We start from the raw sequence: 25,000 nt of genomic DNA on the forward strand, positions 1-25,000 counted from the left end.
CAAGTACTCCCTCGACTTCGGCAATAATGGTGAGTACCAAACCCAAACCCCCCTGTCATTCTGCTTTGTAACTATCTGACACTCCTGATAGTAGGAATAAGTCTTCCTCTTTTTGATGTCGCATAAGGGATTCTGAAGTAACTCATCCACTGCCAGTAATGAATCCTACAAAATACCATTAACACGATAAAAAAAGATGGCCATCTGCGGTACGCGAGTATGACTACCCTTCCCCCCCCCCCTCGCTGACTCCCAACATGGTGTCAGCATTTTTAGCGATTGAAGAAAAACCTGTGAGTTCTTTGAAAGTTTGATGGTACATCTTTCTCTGATGCTGATCAGAGGCAAGTTGAAAGAAAATATGCGGGTAATGCACGGAACAAGCTGGAAACAACGTTTCATGCTGTATTTCACTCGCTTCCACCCCAAATGCTGATTACAGAAGAGATGAGTCATATTTCTTTGTGGAGGACCATGGCTTGTGTCTGATGCCAAGATGTTATTTAATGCCAGGATGTGAGAGTTAGACCAACACAAGTCTTAGCTGCGTGATTAAAGCCTGAAGTGGAATTAATAGGATATACTCTGACACTTATTTACAACCAGACATGATTTAAAGGTCACGTTTTGTCACAGAGTAAAACCGTTCTGAGGTTTCCTGGTAACTGTGACATGCTTTGGTCAAAATACCCCAAGAATCAAGAATTACTCGACACTTTTATGAACAGCCCTGTTCAGAGCGGCTAGTTTCGGGGGCTCATGTTAATGTGATGTGTGGCTCTTTTTAAGGGGGCTTGGATTCAAGGTTTCAGCCAGAAACCAGAATCTGAAGGAGCTCCTGTCCTTCAGAGAACCAGTGTCTTCTGCAGTGGACAGATTTCTGAAAACGAAATAGCCCTGCTTTGCAAAACACAAATGCGGAGGACGTTGGTTCTCAGGAGGCTCTATACTCCTGACCAAAGTCTGGAGCTCCAACAATACCTAAACATAAGCCACACCCATTTATTCTGCTTTGGATCTGCAAGCCAGCTGGACAGACCCAGACTGCAACAGACAATCAAATCATAGGCATCGACCTTCCCCCCCATCCAGGACTTACACCAGTCCAGGGTTAGGAAACGGGCATGAAGCATCACTGCAGACTTCTCACACCATGGTCCTAAACGGTTCAAACTCCGTTACAAATCACTGTTTGCCAAAACAACCGTCATAAGAACAGTTCCTTCGCTCTGGCTATCAATCTGATGAATGCCATGAAATAATTCTGGGACTAATCTGTCTCTGTGATTGTACTAACTCGTCATCATCCTTTAGGTACTTGTTTATGTTTAGTTAATATTTATTGCTCACATTGAACGGGAGCGTTTACCGAGTCACATTCCAATTGGTCAATAAAGCTGATTCTGATTTTAAACATACAGTATATAAGTCTGTAAGGCGGGAGTGTGCACATTTAAACATGAAATATTTACACAGACGCCTGACTTTATTCACCAGTCCAAGAGGTCCTGGTCATCTTCCTGCGTGCTGAGGCCACGGGGGTCTTCTTCTTTGGTATCAGAGTTAATGGGCACTCGGGGTTGCGCCGCCCAGTGTTTTCTCTGCCTGGTTTTCGCTTTCCCCTTTTGGCTTGGAGGCAGGTCGTCTCTGGGCTTGTGCCATTTTCTTCGTGTGCGGCGGTCCGGCCTTTCGGGCCTCGTTGGTGTTGGTGGATTTCAGTTCCGTGTGGCAGATCTGTTTCCTTTTCCTGATGGCCTTTGGCTTTTTTGCATTTTGTTGTTTTGTCTCCATGACGAGGGTGAGTCCATAACGTGCTGACTGAATCAAAGTGTTTGATTTAATGTGAACAGTTTTAGAAGTCCACTGTGACCTCTTCGGCAATGTCCTGGGTCTGGTGTGACGAGGCTAAACGTAATTAGCATTGTGTAAAGAACAGGGTTTAAAGAGTAGGAAAAAAATACTTCAATTTCCCACTTGAGGGTTGGACCTTCATAGTAGGGCCACAACAATTAGTCAACAGAATCGTCAATTTTACAAATTAATCGACAAATATTTGTCATTGTCGTCGAATTGTTAGATAAAACTAACGATTGGACCAAACAATTGTTCATGTTTACATCTGCATTTATTTAGAATAGTTTCACCAAGCAGTGCCTCAAAAAACACTTGACTCTCCAAATAACACCATAACAACAATAAAATACAGTAGTGTACCAAGTCAAAGTGTGTGTGTGTGTATGTATATGTACATATATATACATGTATATATATATATATGTACATATATATATATATATATATATATATATATATATATATATATATATATATATATATATATATATATATATATATATATATATATATATATATATATATATGTATATATATATATATATATATATATATATATATATATATATATATACATATATATATATATATGTATATATATATATATATATATATATATATATATATATATATATATATATATATATATATACATATATATATATATATATATATATATATATATATATATATATATATATATATATATATATATATATATATATATATATATATATATACACTAGCGTTCAAAAGTTTGGGGTCACATGTAAATGTCCTTATTTTTGAAGGAAAAGCACTGTACTTTTCAATGAAGATAACTTTAAACTAGTCTTAACTTTAAAGAAATACACTCTATACATTGCTAATGTGCTAAATGACTATTCTAGCTGCAAATATCTGCTTTTTGGTGAAATATCTACATAGGTGTATAGAGGCCCATTTCCAGCAACTATCACTCCAGTGTTCTAATGGTACAATGTGTTTGCTCATTGGCTCAGAAGGCTAATTGATGATTAGAAAACCCTTGTGCAATCATGTTCACACATCTGAAAACACTTTAGCTCGTTACAGAAGCTACAAAACTGACCTTCCTTTGAGCACATTGAGTTTCTGGAGCATCACATTTGTGGGCTCAATTAAACGCTCAAAATGGCCAGAAAAAGAGAACTTTCATCTGAAACTCCACAGTCTATTCTTGTTCTTAGAAATGAAGGCTATTCCACTAAATTGTTTGGGTGACCCCAAACTTTTGAACGGCAGTGTATATATATATATATATATATATTTATATATATATATACATACAAATAAAAGGCAGAGGTTTTATTCAACAAGTGTATTTAATATTTTGGCCACTGTAACATTACACACAGTTTGAACAGTTACACTGTGTTTGAGCACAGGGAAATAAAACATTGTACTTTAATCAGGTGATTCTATAAGCAGTACACGTGCCACAGTTGTAGGATACATCAGAGTACTGAATAATAATAATAATAATACAACACCTTTTGTGTTACAATCAGTTTGCGGACTCATCGTCAAACTCAAAGGTGCACTGAAGATCATGTAATAATTATTATTAATACATGTAATGATAATTAAGTGACTAGTGGACTAATTGAAAATGCTGACTAGTTGGAGTAATGCTTAGTTGCATAGAACCACAGATGTGTGTGTTTCATGTCTCCTATTGGCAACATTCCTGCTCGACGGCGACTAGCATAGCAAATGCTCTGGACTACATCCTCCTTCATGTTCTATCCACTCCACCTCATCAACTGCCATCACATCATGTCAGAATGTTTCATGCTAATACTGCCATGTTGTATTGGCGTTTCTTTTCTGACTCCACAGCAGCTGTTTGGGCTTTGTATTTATTATTTATTGGTCTTTTTCCGGGAGCAGACAGACTTGACAATGAGCCACCTACACAGCATTGTTTATCCCGCTGGTGTGGGCTGAGCTTCTGACTCCTGCTTCAAAGTTTACTGAGCAAAACAAGGAAAGAGCACAATAATAATATGCTGCTGTCTGCTTTTCAAATACTTGCATATTGTCAACCCCAGTGGGCACCTGAGGGCGGGTAAAGAGGTCTGAAAATATGAATTAATACTAAATCATATTAATAAATGATGCGCGATACCACTGATTGTCGTTCCAATCTGATGCCGAGTCAATTTCAGGCTGCTATCAGCGATACTGATCTGATACCACTACTTTGTGCAAATGTACCTCATGTGTCCGCTAAAATTAAACAATGTGTGTATTTAATACGAAACCATAAATAATACAGTTATGTATTGTTATTTTTCATTAAATATGATTTATTATACAGCATTTATGGTATTATTTAACATTATTTATTTCACATTATATTATTTATTCTTATTCATTATATATTATGTGGTATACAGCATTTATGATAACATTTATCATTATTATTTGTGTATTATTTTATTTTATGTATTCATTACATAGTATGTATAATACAGCATTTATGATATTATTTATCATTATTTGTTATATTAATTTATATTATTCATCATTATTCGTAATATATTATGTATAATATAGCATTTATGGTATTATTTAACATTATATTATTTATTCTTATTCATTATATATTATGTGTTATACAGCATTTATGATAACATTTATCATTATTATTTTTGTATTATTTTATTTTATGTATTCATTACATAGTATGTATAATACAGCATTTATGATATTATTTATCATTATTTGTTATATTAATTTATATTATTCATCATTATTCGTAATATATTATGTATAATATAGCATTCATGGTATTATTTATCATTATCATTTATCATTATTTATCACATATTATGTATTATACAGTATTTATGATATTATTTAATATTATTATTTTATTCCGTATCATTTCTTATTATTCATTATATATTATGTGTTGTACAGCATTTATGATATTATTTATTATTGTTATTATTCATTATAAATGATGTATTATACAGCATGTATGCTATTATTATGGGCCTATTTATTATTGTTTTTATTCATTATATATTATGTATTATACAGCATTTATGATATTATGTATTATTGTTATTATTCATTATACAGTATATTATGTATTATACAGCATGTCATACATTTATTTACTTCAATCTTTGAAGTATAAAATCAGGACAGAATCATACCAAGTACATGATAATGATTTTTCAAATCATAAAGTAAGTTAATAAATATTGATAGGAACTACTATTAGAATGAAAAGTAATTCAGTTATATGAACACTAAAATACTAATCATGTAAACAAATGCCTTCAACGTTGCCTCATTCACAAGTTTAACTACTTTTTTACACTACTTCTGTTCATCAAATATGGAAAGGATCAAAAGTTTTGATTTGAGAATCCATATTAGGGCAGAAAGATCCGGTATCTGTGGTATGGATAGTTCAGTAATGAAAACCTTAGATTGTTGTTTCATGTGACATCACAAGGACAAAGATAAGACCTTCTGGAGGAAAGTTGTGTGGTCAGGTGAAAGACAAATGGAGCTGATTGTCCACAAACACATGAGTTGCTGTCCAGATGTGAGAATGAGAGTGTTTGGAAGAAGTCCTCCCCTGCGCCCGCATGGAGGAATTGACTTGCGGTGCGAGCAGGAAGGCTGGAATGGAACTGAGAGATGGACCTCAAAGTGTAACGCGATACATAAATGTGTTGGTGAGATGTCTTTTGTGGGAGTGATGGCCTTTCAATGGAGTGTTGGAGACGTCTCATTCAATGATGTGGAGATTAAGAGCCGCTCAGTGAGGAAGCAAACCTGCTTAGTAGCCATCAAGGCTGGTGGAGTGTGCTCCAGGTGTGCTCCAGGTGTGCTCCAGGTGTGCTCCAGGTGTGCTCCAGGTGTGCTCCAGGTGTGCTCCAGGTGTGCTTCAGGTGTGCTCCAGGTGTGCTCCAGGTGTGCTTCAGGTGTGCTCCAGGTGTGCAGGCATGTACGCCTGGCTGACTATCATCATGTGCTGGGAGTGTCAGGGTGTCTAAGGAGGAGGTGGAAGTGGACAAGGACCACATGTACCAGCAGCCAGAGAAAAGTACGCTGCTTCACACGCTGCTTCACACGCTGCTTCACACGCTGCTTCACACGCTGCTTCACACGCTGCTTCACACGCTGCTTCACACGCTGCTTCACACGCTGCTTCACACGCTGCTTCACACGCTGCCTCCCTGGGCGCCATCGCTCAATAAGACCAGGAAGAACTTGGCTGCATCATTTCCTCACTGGGCCACAAATGGAGGTGACAACTTCATTCATTGGGATTTTGTGGATTCCTAATGTGCAAATGCACCAGACACACGGCGGCCGAGGTCACACGCGGCGGCCGAGGTCACACGCGGCGGCCGAGGTCACACGCGGCGGCCGAGGTCACACGCGGCGGCCGAGGTCACACACGGCCGGCAGCCAAGGTCACACACGGCCGGCAGCCAAGGTCACACACGGCGGCCGAGGTCACACACGGCGGCCGAGGTCACACACGGCGGCCGAGGTCACACACGGCGGCCGAGGTCACACACGGCCGGCGGCCAAGGTCACACACGGCGGCCAAGGTCACACACGGCGGCCGAGGTCACACGCGGCGGCCGAGGTCACACACCAAGGTCACACACGGCGGCCGAGGTCACACGCGGCGGCCGAGGTCACACACGGCGGCCGAGGTCACACACGGCGGCCAAGGTCACACACGGCGGCCGAGGTCACACACCAAGGTCACACACGGCGGTCGAGGTCACACACCAAGGTCACACACGGCAGCCAAGGTCACACACCAAGGTCACACACGGCAGCCAAGGTCACACACCAAGGTCACACACGGCAGCCAAGGTCACACACGGCGGCCAAGGTCACACACGGTGGCCAAGGTCACACACGGCGGCCAAGGTCACACACGGCGGCCAAGGTCACACATGGCGGCCGAGGTCACACACCAAGGTTACACACGGCAGCCAAGGTCACACACCAAGGTCACACACGGCAGCCAAGGTCACACACCAAGGTCACACACGGCCGGCGGCCAAGGTCACACACGGCAGCCAAGGTCACACACGGCGGCCAAGGTCACACACTGTGGCCAAGGTCACACACGGCGGCCAAGGTCACACACGGCGGCCAAGGTCACACACGGCCGGCGGCCAAGGTCACACACGGCTGGCGGCCGAGGTCACACACGGCGGCCAAGGTCACACACGGCTGGCGGCCAAGGTCACGCTCGTCTTCCTGCCGCCTGCACACGCTCAGACCGAGGGAAGGAGGCCATGTGGAGGTTTGGACTAGGGATGTCCCGATCAGGTTTTTGCACTTCCGATCCAATACCGATACTGACCGATACCGGCCTATCGAGCATGTATTAAAGTTGAAAGTTATTTAGCCTACTTAGTTGTCAGAATCATGTTGAAAAGGGTTTTAATAATAATACCTGGGATTTATATAGCGCTTTTCTAAGTACCCAAAGTCGCTTTACATGTTAAAAACCCATCATTCATCACACATGGTGGTGGTAAGCTACTTTCGTAGCCACAGCTGCCCTGGGGTAGACTGACGGAAGCGTGGCTGCCAATTTGCGGCCACGGCCCCTCCGACCACCACCTGTCATTCATTCAACATTCATTCACGAGTGAGTGGCACCGGGGGCAAGGGTGAAGTGTCCTGCCCAAGGACACAACGGCATGGTAAGAGGCGGGGAGCGAACCTGCAACCCTCAGGTTTCTGACACGGGCGCTCTACCCACTACGCCATGCCGCCTCTTGATAACAACTAGCCAGCTGAATTAGGGGAGTTTGAATAATACACAATGGTCGCTAACAAGAAACTGACCTGTTTATTCAAGGATAAACACAAAATAACAAAATGATACATGACAAACAGAAATGGCATCATTGAACTAGGGGGCTGGACGATGTGGCCTTTTTTTAATATTGCGATATTTTAAGGCCATATTGCGATACACGATATGTATCTCGATATTTTGCCTTAGCCTTGAATGAACACTTGATGCATCTAATCACAGCAGTATGATGATTCTATGTGTTTTCATTGATTGATTGAGACTTTTATTAGTAGGTTGCACAGTGAAGTACATATTCCGTACAATTGACCACTAAATGGTAACACCCCAATAAGTTTTTCAACTTGTTTAAGTCGGGGTCCACTTAAATTGATTCATGATACAGATATATACTATCATATATACTATCATCATAATACAGTCATCACACAAGATAATCACATTGAATTATTTACATTATTTACAATCAGGGGTGTGGGTGGGGGGGGGGGGGTATGGACATCAAGTAGTGGACATAGAGAGAGCGAGAGAGAGAGAGAGAGAGAGAGAGAGAGAGAGAGAGAGAGAGAGAGAGAGAGAGAGAGAGAGAGAGAGAGAGAGAGAGAGAGATCAGAAGGCATAAGAAAAAGAAAAAGTATCTGCATTTGATTGTTTACATTTGATTATTAGCAATCCGGGGAGGGTGTTAGTTTAGGGTTGTAGCTGCCTGGAGGTGAACTTTTATTGCGGTTTTGAAGGAGGATAGAGATGCCCTTTCTTTTATACCTGTTGGGAGCGCATTCCACATTGATGTGGCATAGAAAGAGAATGAGTTAAGACCTTTGTTAGTTGGGAATCTGGGTTTAACGTGGTTAGTGGAGCTCCCCCTGGTGTTGTGGTTATGGCGGTCATTTACGTTAAGGAAGTAGTTTGACATGTACTTCGGTATCAGGGAGGTGTAGTGGATTTTATAGACTAGGCTCAGTGCAAGTTGTTTAACTCTGTCCTCCACGTTGAGCCAGCCCACTTTGGAGAAGTGGGTAGGATGATGATTCTATGTGTTTTGATTGATTGATTGAGACTTTTATTAGTAGATTGCACAGTACAGTACATATTCCGTACAATTGACCACTAAATGGTAACACCCCAATAAGTTTTTCAACTTGTTTAAGTCGGGGTCCACTTAAATTGATAAATTGATTCATGATACAGATATATACTATCAGATATATACTATCATCATAATACAGTCATCACACAAGATAATCACATTGAATTATTTACATTATTTATAATCCGGGGTGTGGAGGGGGGGGGGCTGGATGTAAGTGTCAAAAAGACAGCCAAAAGAGTTTGATATGAGAATAAATGTCAAGTTAAAATATAGAGTAGAAATGCACCCGTTTGCAGGAAATGTAGTCTTGATTTTCAAAATGTTCTTTCAAGGCTTGCATGTCTACATTCAAACATTCTTCTTCATACTGCATTAATATATGCTACTTTTCAACTTTCATGCAGAGAAGGAAATCACAACTCAAAGAATCACTAATATTTCCATACGGTGTCGATGTGGACATTTTTGCCTCGGCATTTTGATGGTGTGGGCGTGTGGCACCGAATGGAGATGAACGTCTCCACAGACGTTACAATATTTGAACAACGATGACGAAAACCGTTTTCTCTGTCGTGTCCGTGTGTCCAAAATTGTTATGCGCTTATTTTAGGGTCCGCCCTGTACCCTGTACAAAGGACTCCCCCAGGGAGTCCTTTGTACAGGGTACAAAGGAACCTATTGTTATTGTAAGGTTTTATTATTATTCTTTATTATTTTTCCGCACCGTTGCGCACTACTTTGCCCCCCTTCACATGCTTCAAAACTCACCAAATTTTTTACACACATACAAAAAACGTGCCCCAGCCACTTTAGTAAAAAAAACCAAACCCCAAAAATCACAATTGCGCTCTAGCGCCCCCTAGGAAGAAAACCGCCTCTAACTCCCACTAGGAAGGTCGTAGAGACATGAAACAAAAACCTGTATGTATAGGTCTCACTTAGACCTACAATTCATAATTTCACATCTTCGGGCGAAAACCAACAGGAAGTTGGCAATTTCCCCTTCAAGACAAAAAATGACTATAAACACTCATTTTTGATTTTTGAGCTGTAATTTGACCCCCTTAAAATACTTCAAAACTCACCAAAATTCTCACACACATCGGGACGGGTAAAAATTGCGATCTAAAAAAAAAACCAAACCCCAAAAATCACAATTGCGCTCTAGCGCCCCCTAGGAAGAAAACTGCCTCTAACTCCCACTAGGAAGGTCGTAGAGACATGAAACAAAAACCTGTATGTATAGGTCTCACTTAGACCTACAATTCATAATTTCCCATCTTCGGGCGAAAACCAACAGGAAGTTGGCAATTTCCCCTTCAAGACAAAAAATGACTAAAAACACTCATTTTTGATTTTTGAGCTGTAATTTGACCCCCTTAAAATACTTCAAAACTCACCAAAATTCTCACACACATCGGGACGGGTAAAAATTGTGATCTAAAAAAAAAAACCGAACCCCAAAACTCAAAATTGCGCTCTACATAATTTTTGAAAAAAACTGAGAAAAAACTGCTCCTCAGAGGAAAACTCAGACAAAACTGCTTGTAACTTCCGGTAGGAACGTCTTATTGATACGTGCTACCGTTTTGATTTTACGAGCCTTCAAAGACCCGCAGCACTAAAGTTGCTCCGGTGACAACGAAAATGCAATTACTCCTTCTTTGTCCTCAAAATTCTACACACAATAGCCTATAATGACAATGTGAACTCAGACACAACTTCCTCTAACTCCCAGTACCAATATCGTAGAGACACGAAACAAAAACCTCTATGTAGGTCTCACTCAGGACTACCACTGGACAAAAGTATTGGGACACCTAGGACTAGCACCTGCCAAAAGGCGGACCCGACCAATGCTGCTTGCAGCTTTAATTTTATTTGATTTTGTGCGTGGCATATAATTGCTATGCGAAGAGGACGCTTGGGCAGTGCGCAATTGCACAGGCGCGCACCTTAGAGGGAACGTTGCTCGCACGGCTGCGCTAGCATCACAGCTAACCTTAGCCATGATGCTACCTCTCTGCTCGGGGACAGCTAACCTTAGCCATGCTGCTACCTCTCTGCTCGGGGAGGGCGTATACGTATGTGACGTATGACGTGACAGTAGGTGACGTATGACGTGACAGTATGTGACGTATGACGTGACAGTATGTGACGTATGACGTGACAGTATGTGACGTATGACGTGACAGTAGGTGACGTATGACGTGACAGTAGGTGACGTATGACGTGACAGTATGTGACGTATGACGTGACAGTAGGTGACGTATGACGTGACAGTATGTGACGTATGACGTGACAGTAGGTGACGTATGACGTGACAGTATGTGACGTATGACGTGACAGTATGTGACGTATGACGTGACAGTATGTGACGTATGACGTGACAGTATGTGACGTGTGTAAGGTGCGCTTGCTGTCTGTGAGAGGGAGACGCAGAAAAGAGTGAGAAGAGCCTGTCGTGTAATGCCAGCAGCGAAAAGCAACTGTGTGTGTTGAAGGTGTGCTGGAAAATGCGGAACGGAAATTAGGGAGCAGCAGAAAAGTGGAATGTATTATTTAAATCAGTGCGTTGGAAAACACGGACCGGAGTTTCTTTAAAAACTGGATCTGGATCAGCATTTTCCCATGCCTTGCCGATACGCATTTTTTGGCAAATATTGGCGTCCGATCCAATCCAAATATCGGATTGGGACATCCCTAGTTTGGACTCCTTTGGCAAGGCAGCTTTTACTTCCCTTTCACTCCGTGTGGATGTCAGACTAATCAGGCAGGACAGAAATTGAGGAAAAAGATGGAATAAACAAAAAAGTCCAGTTAACACGCGAAGTCCCAGAGAAGGGTCAATTGACACTTTTACCTAGAAAACACACAAGAGGGTCATTTGACCCCTAGTCCCCCCTGTGGACACTCCTTTTGTTATGAAAATGTGGCTGTTAGTGGCACATGGCAGGGGGCCACTTGAGCCTGTGTGGGGGAGGGGACCTTACAGCTCAAGCTTTAGTTCTGAGGTAGGTTGTGTGTGTTTTTGCAAGGATCAACAGAATGAAGGGATCAACACTCTGACATTTATTGTTAAAAAAAATACAAAACAAAACATATTTACAAAGAATGAAAAAGCAACTGTTTTCCCAGTTTTGGTGTGGAGGGTTGTTGCAGAAGCAATTGTTATTTTTGTGTGCCAAAAATAGTTTAAAAAAAAAATTTACAAAGAAAAAAGCATATTTACAAAGAATGAAAAACCATGTCCATGTAAACGTGACTGACATACATTTGAGCAGTCACTCACAATCCTGGCACTGCCATTGCTCCTTTCGGCATTTCCCACATGTATAATTTTTCTGTCTACCTAGACAAACTGCCCCTAACAGCCTCATTACCATAACAAAATGAGTGATTAGTGTACTCGGGAAAAGCGTCGGGCCAAATGACCCCTCTCTGGGTCTTCTAGGTAGACAGAAAAATGCTGGGACTTCTAGTGTTAATTACTTTTGCACGGCACACGCGTACAAGCTGCAGGAAGCATGAGGACACATTAGATGTCATTAATCAATCAAATCAAATTATGGTATTAGAAAAAAATCTTTGATTCATATTCTGTTGTCATTTAATGAGTGAAAGTCACACATGTGTCTAATCCAGATCACATTCAGCGCCTGGAACAAAACATTTTGGGGAAATGTTCCCACCATTCATAATCATCATGTAGAAGAAGAACTTACACTATATTGTCAAAAGTATTTGGCCACCTGCCTTGACTCACATATGAACTTGAAGTGCCATCCCATTCCTAACCCATGGGGGGCAATATGACCGTTTCCAGCTATTACAGTTTCAACTCTTCTGGGATGGCTGTCCACAAGGTTGCAGAGTGTGTTTATAGACCATTCTTCCAAAAGTGCATTGGTGAGGTCACACACGAGAAGGCCTGGCTCTCAGTCTCCCTTCTAATTCTATGGGGTTCAGGTCAGGACTCTGTGCAGGCCAGTCAAGTTCATCCACACCAGACTCTGTCATCCATGTCTTTATGGACCTTGCTTTGTGCACGGGTGCACAGTCGTGTTGGAAGAGGAAGGGGCCCGCTCCAAACTGTTCCCACAAGGTTGGGAGCATGGAATTGTCCAAAAATGTTTTGGTATCCTGGAGCATTCAAAGTTCCTTTCACTGGAACTAAGGGGCCAAGCCCAACTCCTGGAAAAACAACCCCACACCACAATTCCTCCTCCACCAAATTCCACACTCGGCACAATGCAGTCCGAAATGTAGCGTTCTCCTGGCAACCTCCAAAGCCAGACTGGTCCATCAGATGTAAAAGTGTGATTCATCAGTCCAGAGAAGGCGTCTCCACTGCTCTAGAGTCCAGTGGTGATGTCCTTTACACCACTGCATCCCACACTTTGCATTAGACTTCGTGATGTATGGCTTAGATGCAGCTGCACGGCCATGGAAAGCCATTCCATGAAGCTCTCTGCGTACTGTACGTGGGCTAATTGGAAGGTGACATGAAGTTTGGAGCTCTGACTGTGCAGAAAGTCTTTGCACTATGCTGACCTCTCTGTCACTTTACCTGGCCTACCACTTTGCACTATGCTGACCTCTCTGTCACTTTACCTGGCCTACCACTTTGCACTATGCTGACCTCTCTGTCACTTTACCTGGCCTACCACTTTGCACTATGCTGACCTCTCTGTCACTTTACCTGGCCTACCACTTTGCACTATGCTGACCTCTCTGTCACTTTACCTGGCCTACCACTTTGCACTATGCTGACCTCTCTGTCACTTTACCTGGCCTACCACTTTGCACTATGCTGACCTCTCTGTCACTTTACCTGGCTTACCACTTTGCACTATGCTGACCTCTCTGTCACTTTACCTGGCCTACCACTTTGCACTATGCTGACCTCTCTGTCACTTTACCTGGCCTACCACTTTGCACTATGCTGACCTCTCTGTCACTTTACCTGGCCTACCACTTTGCACTATGCTGACCTCTCTGTCACTTTACCTGGCCTACCACTTTGCACTATGCTGACCTCTCTGTCACTTTACCTGGCCTACCACTTTGCACTATGCTGACCTCTCTGTCACTTTACCTGGCCTACCACTTTGCACTATGCTGACCTCTCTGTCACTTTACCTGGCTTACCACTTTGCACTATGCTGACCTCTCTGTCACTTTACCTGGCCTACCACTTTGCACTATGCTGACCTCTCTGTCACTTTACCTGGCCTACCACTTTGCACTATGCTGACCTCTCTGTCACTTTACCTGGCCTACCACTTTGCACTATGCTGACCTCTCTGTCACTTTACCTGGCCTACCACTTTGCACTATGCTGACCTCTCTGTCACTTTACCTGGCCTACCACTTTGCACTATGCTGACCTCTCTGTCACTTTACCTGGCCTACCACTTTGCACTATGCTGACCTCTCTGTCACTTTACCTGGCCTACCACTTTACACTATGCTGACCTCTCTGTCACTTTACCTGGCCTACCACTTTGCACTATGCTGACCTCTCTGTCACTTTACCTGGCCTACCACTTTGCACTATGCTGACCTCTCTGTCACTTTACCTGGCCTACCACTTTGCACTATGCTGACCTCTCTGTCACTTTACCTGGCCTACCACTTTGCACTATGCTGACCTCTCTGTCACTTTACCTGGCTTACCACTTTGCACTATGCTGACCTCTCTGTCACTTTACCTGGCCTACCACTTTGCACTATGCTGACCTCTCTGTCACTTTACCTGGCCTACCACTTTGCACTATGCTGACCTCTCTGTCACTTTACCTGGCCTACCACTTTGCACTATGCTGACCTCTCTGTCACTTTACCTGGCCTACCACTTTGCACTATGCTGACCTCTCTGTCACTTTACCTGGCCTACCACTTTGCACTATGCTGACCTCTCTGTCACTTTACCTGGCCTACCACTTTGCACTATGCTGACCTCTCTGTCACTTTACCTGGCCTACCACTTTGCACTAGAATCACCAACAATACTTCATTTATATGACCTGAATATTAGCAAGTATTAGTGATATTGTTATTATAAGTGCTAACACAGAGGAACTACTTTTAGAGAGCTAACTAGCTTATGCTGCTATATTGACATATTGAGCTGCTGCATGGCCTCTGAGTTGGTGAAAGTTAATTGTAGTTGATAAATCATGTCTCTCACCTGGATAGTAGAAGGTTGTGAACATAAACACACAAGTTGGTCAACTTTCACATCCAACTTAGACCCGGACACGAAAATGCACTCATTTGTTTAACCCTTTGTGAGGATTATGGTGAATTGTTGATGTAAAGTGGAATATATAAACACCTCATCAGTCTTTATCCCAGTGAAAGCAGACATTGTACAGTAAGTGATTGTTTTATTATGTTTGTATATCTTGTTTAGCACTTAGCAATACTGCTACATGATGCTTAGTGTTTGACTAAAGCTGCATCTGTTTAGCACACAGCTTCTGAAACTCGTAGATCATCCTCCTTATTTTCAGGCTCAAAAATAGAAGTTTCTGGATCATCATTTGTCCCAAAGTAGTCTTTGTTGTCTCTCATCAAGTCTGCCATGATAAGTAGTCTTCTTGTTGTTGTTGAAGGGAAATAGAGAACATTTTGTGAAATTAGTACACCATAGTATGCTTAACATGATCAAAATATGTAAATATGACATGTTATTATGAATGTTACTAGATACTACATATATACTTACATCATGTAAATATGACATGTTATTATGAATGTTACTAGATACTACATATATACTTACATCATGTATATATTACATGTTATTATGAATGTTACTACATGACATATATACTTACATCATGTATATATTACATGTTATTATGAATGTTACTACATGACATATATACTTACATCATGTATATATTACATGTTATTATGAATGTTACTACATGACATATATACTTACATCATGTATATATTACATGTTATTATGAATGTTACTAGATACTACATATATACTTACATCATGTATATATTACATGTTATTATGAATGTTACTACATGACATATATACTTACATCATGTATATATTACATATTATTATGAATGTTACTACATGACATATATACTTACATCATGTATATATTACATGTTATTATGAATGTTACTACATGACATATATACTTACATCATGTATATATTACATGTTATTATGAATGTTACTACATGACATATATACTTACATCATGTATATATTACATGTTATTATGAATGTTACTACATGACATATATACTTACATCATATATATATGACATGTTATTATGAATGTTACTACATGACATATATACTTACATCATGTATATATTGCATGTTATTATGAATGTTACTAGATACTACATATATACTTACATCATGTATATATTACATGTTATTATGAATGTTACTACATGACATATATACTTACATCATGTATATATTACATGTTATTATGAATGTTACTACATGACATATATACTTACATCATGTATATATTACATGTTATTATGAATGTTACTACATGACATATATACTTACATCATGTATATATTACATGTTATTATGAATGTTACATGACATATATACTTACATCATGTAAATATGACATGTTATTATGAATGTTACTAGATACTACATATATACTTACATCATGTATATATTACATGTTATTATGAATGTTACTACATGACATATATACTTACATCATGTATATATTACATGTTATTATGAATGTTACTACATGACATATATACTTACATCATGTATATATTACATGTTATTATGAATGTTACTACATGACATATATACTTACATCATGTATATATTACATGTTATTATGAATGTTACTACATGACATATATACTTACATCATATATATATGACATGTTATTATGAATGTTACTACATGACATATATACTTACATCATGTATATATTGCATGTTATTATGAATGTTACTAGATACTACATATATACTTACATCATGTATATATTACATGTTATTATGAATGTTACTACGTGACATATATACTTACATCATGTATATATTACATGTTATTATGAATGTTACTACATGACATATATACTTACATCATGTATATATTACATGTTATTATGAATGTTACTACATGACATATATACTTACATCATGTATATATTACATGTTATTATGAATGTTACATGACATATATACTTACATCATGTAAATATGACATGTTATTATGAATGTTACTAGATACTACATATATACTTACATCATGTATATATTACATGTTATTATGAATGTTACTACATGACATATATACTTACATCATGTATATATTACATGTTATTATGAATGTTACTACATGACATATATACTTACATCATGTATATATTACATGTTATTATGAATGTTACTACATGACATATATACTTACATCATGTATATATTACATGTTATTATGAATGTTACTACATGACATATATACTTACATCATATATATATGACATGTTATTATGAATGTTACTACATGACATATATACTTACATCATGTATATATTACATGTTATTATGAATGTTACTACATGACATATATACTTACATCATGGATATATTACATGTTATTATGAATGTTACTACATGACATATATACTTACATCATGTATATATTACATGTTATTATGAATGTTACTACATGACATATATACTTAAATCATGTATATATGACATGTTATTATGAATGTTAGTAGATACTACATGTATACATACAGTGTGTATATAAAACCTTGGATGCAGTTCCCTCAGCATCCGACTGGAAACATGACAGAGTAGAACTCTCCTCAGGTTACAAAAGGTGACACTTAAATATAAAAGTTTCTTCCCCATCAGTTTTCCCGTGCTGGCAGCCATGGAAACTTCAACTTGTCTTTTTCAAATGCATATTTTCTGCTCTCTCTCTCTCTCTCTCTCTCTCTCTCTCTCTCTCTCTCTCTCTCTCTCTCTCTCTCTCTCTCTCTCTCTCTCTCTCTCTCTCTCTCTCGCTCTCTCTCTCTCTCTCTCTCTCTCTCTGTCTCTCTCGGCACCGAAGAAGAAAGCGTCGTTTTATTTAGTCCCGCGTCTGTTTGTGTTTAGTCTCTGCCTTTCAATGGCCATTCTCTCACAAAGACGCACAATGGCAGGAATCTGCACATTACCCTCGCTCATATATCTTTCTCTCCAAGTCAGCCATATTTACCCCCACAGCCGCCCTTCTTTCCTTATCGCTGGCTGAATCTGCTTTTGCCTTCCTGCCTGCTTGCCAGATCACAAGATCTCACATGGATCCACTTTAGCGCTCACCACTGTTTATGGGCTGCTTTCATCACATCTCCTTACGTGCATTTGAGAGCGGCCTGGCCAACGCAAGCAGCACGTTGGAGATGAAATCTCTGAATAATTGAACACTTCCAGTCTGCTTCGCCTCGCCTCGCACTTTACAAACATCTTTTTATCCCCAACAAGGCCACAATTATTCATGCTGCATCTCTGCATCTGCATCTGCATCTGCATCTGCATCTGCATCTGCATCTGCATCTGTATCTGCATCTGCATCATGCCTTTGTCTGTCTGCTCTTTCATGGCCACACTTTGTCTCACACTTGTGGGTTCCTACCTACACTTTGTCTTACACTTGTGGGTTCCTACCTACACTTTGCCTGCAACTCTCTGCTCTTTCATGGCCACACTTTGTCTTACACTTGTGGGTTCCTACCTACACTCTGTCTTACACTTGTGGGTTCCTACCTACACTTTGTCTGCAACTCTCTGCTCTTTCATGGCCACACTTTGTCTTCCACTTGTGGGTTCCTACCTACACTCTGTCTTCCACTTGTGGGTTCCTACCTACACTCTGTCTGCAACTCTCTGCTCTTTCATGGCCACACTTTGTCTTACACTTGTGGGTTCCTACCTACACTTTGTCTTCCACTTGTGGGTTCCTACCTACACTTTGTCTTCCACTTGTGGGTTCCTACCTACACTTTGTCTTCCACTTGTGGGTTCCTACCTACACTTTGTCTGCAACTCTCTGCTCTTTCATGGCCACACTTTGTCTTCCACTTGTGGGTTCCTACCTACACTTTGTCTGCAACTCTCTGCTCTTTCATGGCCACACTTTGTCTTCCACTTGTGGGTTCCTACCTACACTTTGTCTTCCACTTGTGGGTTCCTACCTACACTTTGTCTTCCACTTGTGGGTTCCTACCTACACTTTGTCTTCCACTTGTGGGTTCCTACCTACACTTTGTCTGCAACTCTCTGCTCTTTCATGGCCACACTTTGTCTTCCACTTGTGGGTTCCTACCTACACTTTGTCTTCCACTTGTGGGTTCCTACCTACACTTTCTCTTCCACTTGTGGGTTCCTACCTACACTTTGTCTGCAACTCTCTGCTCTTTCATGGCCACACTTTGTCTTCCACTTGTGGGTTCCTACCTACACTTTGTCTGCAACTTGTGGGTTCCTACCTACACTTTGTCTTCCACTTGTGGGTTCCTGCCTACACTTTGTCTGCAACTATCTGCTCTTTCATGGCCACACTTTGTCTTCCACTTGTGGGTTCCTACCTACACTTTGTCTGCAACTCTCTGCTCTTTCATGGCCACACTTTGTCTTCCACTTGTGGGTTCCTACCTACACTTTGTCTTCCACTTGTGGGTTCCTACCTACACTTTGTCTTCCACACCAGGCTGCTTGTGGGTTCCTACCTACACTTTGTGTTCCAGATCAGGCTGCTTGTGGGTTCCTACCTACACTTTGTGTTCCAGATCAGGCTGCTTGTGGGTTCCTACCTACACTTTGTGTTCCAGATCAGGCTGCTTGTGGGTTCCTACCTACACTTTGTGTTCCAGACCAGGCTGCTTTTGGGTTCCTACCTACACTTTGTCTTCCACACCAGGCTGCTTGTGGGTTCCTACCTACACTTTGTGTTCCAGATCAGGCTGCTTGTGGGTTCCTACCTACACTTTGTGCTCCACATCAGGCTGCTTGTGGGTTCCTACCTACACTTTGTGTTCCACACCAGGCTGCTTGTGGGTTCCTACCTACACTTTGTGTTCCACATCAGGCTGCTTGTGGGTTCCTACCTACACTTTGTGTTCCAGGTCAGGCTGCTTGTGGGTTCCTACCTACACTTTGTGTTCCAGATCAGGCTGCTTGTGGGTTCCTACCTACACTTTGTGTTCCAGATCAGGCTGCTTGTGGGTTCCTACCTACACTTTGTGTTCCACACCAGGCTGCTTGTGGGTTCCTACCTACACTTTGTCTTCCACACCAGGCTGCTTGTGGGTTCCTACCTACACTTTGTGTTCCACACCAGGCTGCTTGTGGGTTCCTACCTACAGCAACTGGCGTTTGGAAAGAGAAAGGCAATAACGTGCCAAGGATATTATTTTTTCACACGCGTTGAGTTTGTTTGCCAGCTCAGCCTCAAGTCAACTTGAGGAGAAATCACATTGAAATCTGCTACATACCTTTTGTTTATTATTATTATTATTATTATTATTATTACTGTATTATTTTATGTTTTCATGAGATATGTCAGCTTCTTCAATCAAAGCTCTTTAAGTGAATTTGGCTGATCGTTGGAGACTCTTTGAGGGTGGGGGGCGTGGTTGGGGGCGTGGTTATTTACAGCTAGAATTCACCAACTCGAGTATTTCATATATATTTCATATATATATATATATATATATATATATATATATATATATATGTATGAAATACTTGACTTTCAGTAAATGCTAGCTATATATATATATATATATATATATATATATATATATATATATATATATATATATATATATATATATATATATATATATATATATATATATATATATATATATATTTTATTTACATAGAAAAAAAAAACAACCTTGAATTTCAGTGTTCCAGTGGCTATCCATTAGATGGCAGTATTGTCCTGTTTAACTTCTCCATTCATGATGAGTATATCATTTCGGCCGCCATGTCTGTAATTTCCTCGTTCTTCTGCTTCGTCTCCTTGTTGTGTGCGCAGTTGTGCACTCTATAAAAGCCCTACATGTTATGACGTCTTTGGGCAGGCAAGCTGTTTATATTGTGGGAAAGCGGGCGTGAGAACAGGCTGTCCCCACTCAGTGTCAGGTCCGCATTGAGCTGGAGGGGGCGTGGCCTCCAGCTCCGGCTGAATACCGGGAGTTTGTCGGGAGAAAATCTCTGCCGGGAGGTTGTCGGGAGAGGCGCTGAATACCGGGATTCTCCCGCTAAAAACGGGAGGGTTGGCAAGTATGACATTACTGCAGTCCTGGTTGACACAAGAGGTAACCTTATTTTAGCCTGAAGGCTACAAGTGAGCAGATATGGAAATGAAGCGTAACGTTAGTTACTCACCAGCACTATCACTGGGACTGCAGGTTGAAGCAGAGGAAGAGGGGCGCGCTTCATGATCTCTGTCGCTGCTTCTCTAACCTTCATGTTATGTACGGCCTGAACTGTACTGCTCCCCTCACAGGAAAGCCAAGCCTGGCAATAATTGCAGAGAGCCGTTTCCTCCTCCTGTTTCTTAGTAAAGTGAAGCCGTGCCTTGGAGACTTTTTTTCCGGTCCATTGTTGTTGCTGCTTCTGTATCTGCCGCCCAATGACTGAGCTACATCATTTCCTGTGACACGGGATTCCTTCCCAGGGATTGGAATAAAGAACCAAATATTTTTCTTTACTATAGTGGCTTCGATAACGGGAACCGTTTCTCAAAAAGGGATTTGAATCCATGGAATCGGTTCTTTTCTTGTCGAACAACCGGGAGAGCAGGTTTTCGAACATCATCCCTATTCACCTCTGACCTGGAATAGTATTCTTACCCTCTGTTTCGATCTAGACCAGGGGTCGGCAACCTTTACCACTCAAAGAGCCATTTTGGCAAGTTTCACAAATTAAAGAAAGTAATGGGAGCCACAAAATTTTTTTTTAAAGAATAACACCGCATACAAAGCTTAAATGCTTTGTGCTATGTTAACCAGGGGTCTCCGACACACGCACCGGCACACAGTTTAATGTGGAATTTTGATGTTAGTGCAGCCCGCGAGTTTTGAATGAGTGGCGCTTGATAGTGTCATACTTGCCAACCCTCTCATTTTTCCCGGGAGACTCCCGAATATCAGAGTGTGATGACACTGGCGGTATAGCTCGGTTGGTAGAGCGGCCGTGCCATCAACCTGAGGGTTGCAGGTTCGATTCCCGCTTCCGCCATCCTAGTCACTGCCGTTGTGTCCTTGGGCAAGACACTTTACCCACCTGCTCTCAGTGCCACCCACACTGGTTTAAATGTAACTTAGATATTGGGTTTTCACTATGTAAAGCGCTTTGAGTCACTAGAGAAAAGCGCTATATAAATATAATTCAATTCAATTCAATTCAACACTGCATTTGGCGCCCTCTACAGTCTGCCCTAACAGTGTACCTGCTCGGCCACACGTAGAATGCATTTTCAGCTTGCTCAAGTAAGTGACAGCAAGGCGTACTAACTCAGCAGCCACACATCTTACACTGACGGTACCAATACCCAGAATCCCATGCAGCCCTAACTCTTCCGCTCAACCAACGCACGGAGAGGGGGGGGGGGGTTGATGTGTGGGGGGATTTGGTGGTAGCGGGGTGTATAATGTAGACCGGAAGAGTTAGGGCTGCATGGGATTCTGGGTAATGGTTGTGTTGTGTTTATGTTGTGTTACGGTGGGATGTTCTCCAGAAATGTGTTTTTCATTCTTTTTTGGTGTGGGTTCACAGTGTGGCGCATATTTGTAACGTAACAATGTTAAAGTTGTTTTATACGGCTACCGTCAGTGTAAGCTGTGTGGCTGATGACTAAGTATGCTTTGCTGTCTCCTGTGTGAGCAAGTAATAACAACATGCAACATGTGGCTGGGCTGGCACGCTGTATGTAAATGCTATAGAGGACAATTACTGCAGTGCAGTTAGGGCACGCCCTTTATTTAGTAATTAGAGTGTAAATAGGATTATTTTTTCCCTGGGAGTAATCTATGAGAGACACTGAGATCCATAAGTCTCCTGGGAAAATCGGGGGGGTCGGCATGTATGTAGCTGAGCCGCATTAGAGTGGTCAAGGAGCCGCATGCGGCTCCGGAGCCGCGGGTTGCCGACCCCTGATCTAGACCATTGTCACATTTCTTTGAACAGGAAACCTTGCTTGCCTCACCATCAGCAGCTGGTAGTCAATCACACCCGAGCCGTCATACATCCATCATGTCCTTTAATGGACGTGTGGAAGTAAACAAAGTGATAAAGAACATTTGCCAACAATCAATCTCGGGATGTAGATATCTGGCCAGGACACTCCTCACTCCTCACTCTTCTACCTTCACCTTCATTGTCCAGTCTTGCAATCCTGCCTGTGCTTGGAGGCTGAACTTGGCGGTCGTTTAGCGACTCCTTCATGGCTTCACAGTCGTGTATGGAGTACAAAACTAGACATACATGATAAATAATAAATGACATGGACTAATCACTCGACAGACAAGAACTGATCCAGTCTGCTTCGCCAGTCCAAAAGTTTTCCGTAGTCTTCCCTCGTCAGCCAGGTAAAACAAAACACACGCTACCTTTTTTTTATCATCCACGGGAGCCCACATTCTCGTTGTCTCCCCTTCGACAAATGGAGGAAGTTTTCCGCTAAGTAGAATCCCAGCTGGACCTGGACGTTGGGAAGTTCTCTTGCCATTCCTCTGGCACAACACACTCCTTGACAAACATATCCCACCAGGCTGACGTTCTTCCAGGCCTTACTTTCAACATGAAACCCAAGTAGGTCCACACATCTAGTGGTTAGAGTGTCCGTCCTGAGATGGGTAGGTTGTGAGTTCAAACCCCGGCCGAGTCATACCAAAGACTATAAGAATGGGAGCCATTACCTCCCTGCTTGGCGCTCGGTATCAAGGCTTGGAATTGGGGGTTAAATCACAAAAAATGATTCCCGGGCACAGCCACCGCTGCTGCCCACTGCTCCTCTCACCTCCCAGGGGGTGATCAAGGGTGATGGGTCAAATGCAGAGAATAATTTTGGCACACCTAGTGTGTGTGTGACAATCATTGGTACTTTAACTTTAACTTATCATCTCAGTGTACTCACTACACACAATCTTAATGTACTCAATACACACATCTCAGTGTACTCACTACACACATCTCAGTGTACTCACTACACACAATCTTAATGTACTCAATACACACATCTCAGTGTACTCACTACACACATCTCAGTGTACTCAATACACACAATCTTAATGTACTCAATACACACATCTCAGTGTACTCACTACACACATCTCAGTGTACTCACTACACACAATCTTAATGTACTCAATACACACATCTTAGTGTACTCACTACACACATCTCAGTCTACTCAATACACACATCTCAGTGTACTCACTACACACATCTCAGTCTACTCACTACACACATCTCAGTGTACTCACTACACACATCTCAGTGTACTCAATACACACATCTCAGTGTACTCAATACACACATCTCAGTGTACTCACTACACACATCTCAGTGTACTCACTACACACATCTCAGTATACTCAATACACACATCTCAGTTTCTCAATACACACATCTCAGTGTACTCAATACACACATCTCAGTGTACTCAATACACACATCTCAGTGTACTCAATACACACATCTCAGTGTACTCAATACACACATCTCAGTGTACTCACTACACACATCTCAGTGTACTCACTACACACAACCTTAATGTACTCAATACACACATCTCAGTGTACTCAATACACACATCTCAGTGTACTCAATACACACATCTCAGTGTACTCAATACACACATCTCAGTGTACTCAATACACACATCTCAGTGTACTCACTACACACATCTCAGTGTACTCACTACACACAACCTTAATGTACTCAATACACACATCTCAGTGTACTCAATACACACATCTCAGTGTACTCAATACACACATCTCAGTGTACTCACTACACACATCTCAGTGTACTCACTACACACAATCTTAATGTACTCAATACACACATCTCAGTGTACTCACTACTCACATCTCAGTGTACTCACTACACACATCTCAGTCTACTCAACACACACATCTCAGTGTACTCACTACACACATCTCAGTGTACTCAA

At 41.3% G+C, this 25,000-nt stretch overlaps 1 pseudogene; it reads left to right on the forward strand.

The window, feature by feature from the left end:
* The window catches only part of LOC133634247 (adhesion G protein-coupled receptor L3-like), a 334,776-nt pseudogene that overhangs the window by 154,014 nt on the left and 155,762 nt on the right, over nt 1–25,000 (forward strand).

This window comes from Entelurus aequoreus, linkage group LG18, assembly GCF_033978785.1.
Source record: "Entelurus aequoreus isolate RoL-2023_Sb linkage group LG18, RoL_Eaeq_v1.1, whole genome shotgun sequence".
Taxonomy (NCBI): domain Eukaryota; kingdom Metazoa; phylum Chordata; class Actinopteri; order Syngnathiformes; family Syngnathidae; genus Entelurus; species Entelurus aequoreus.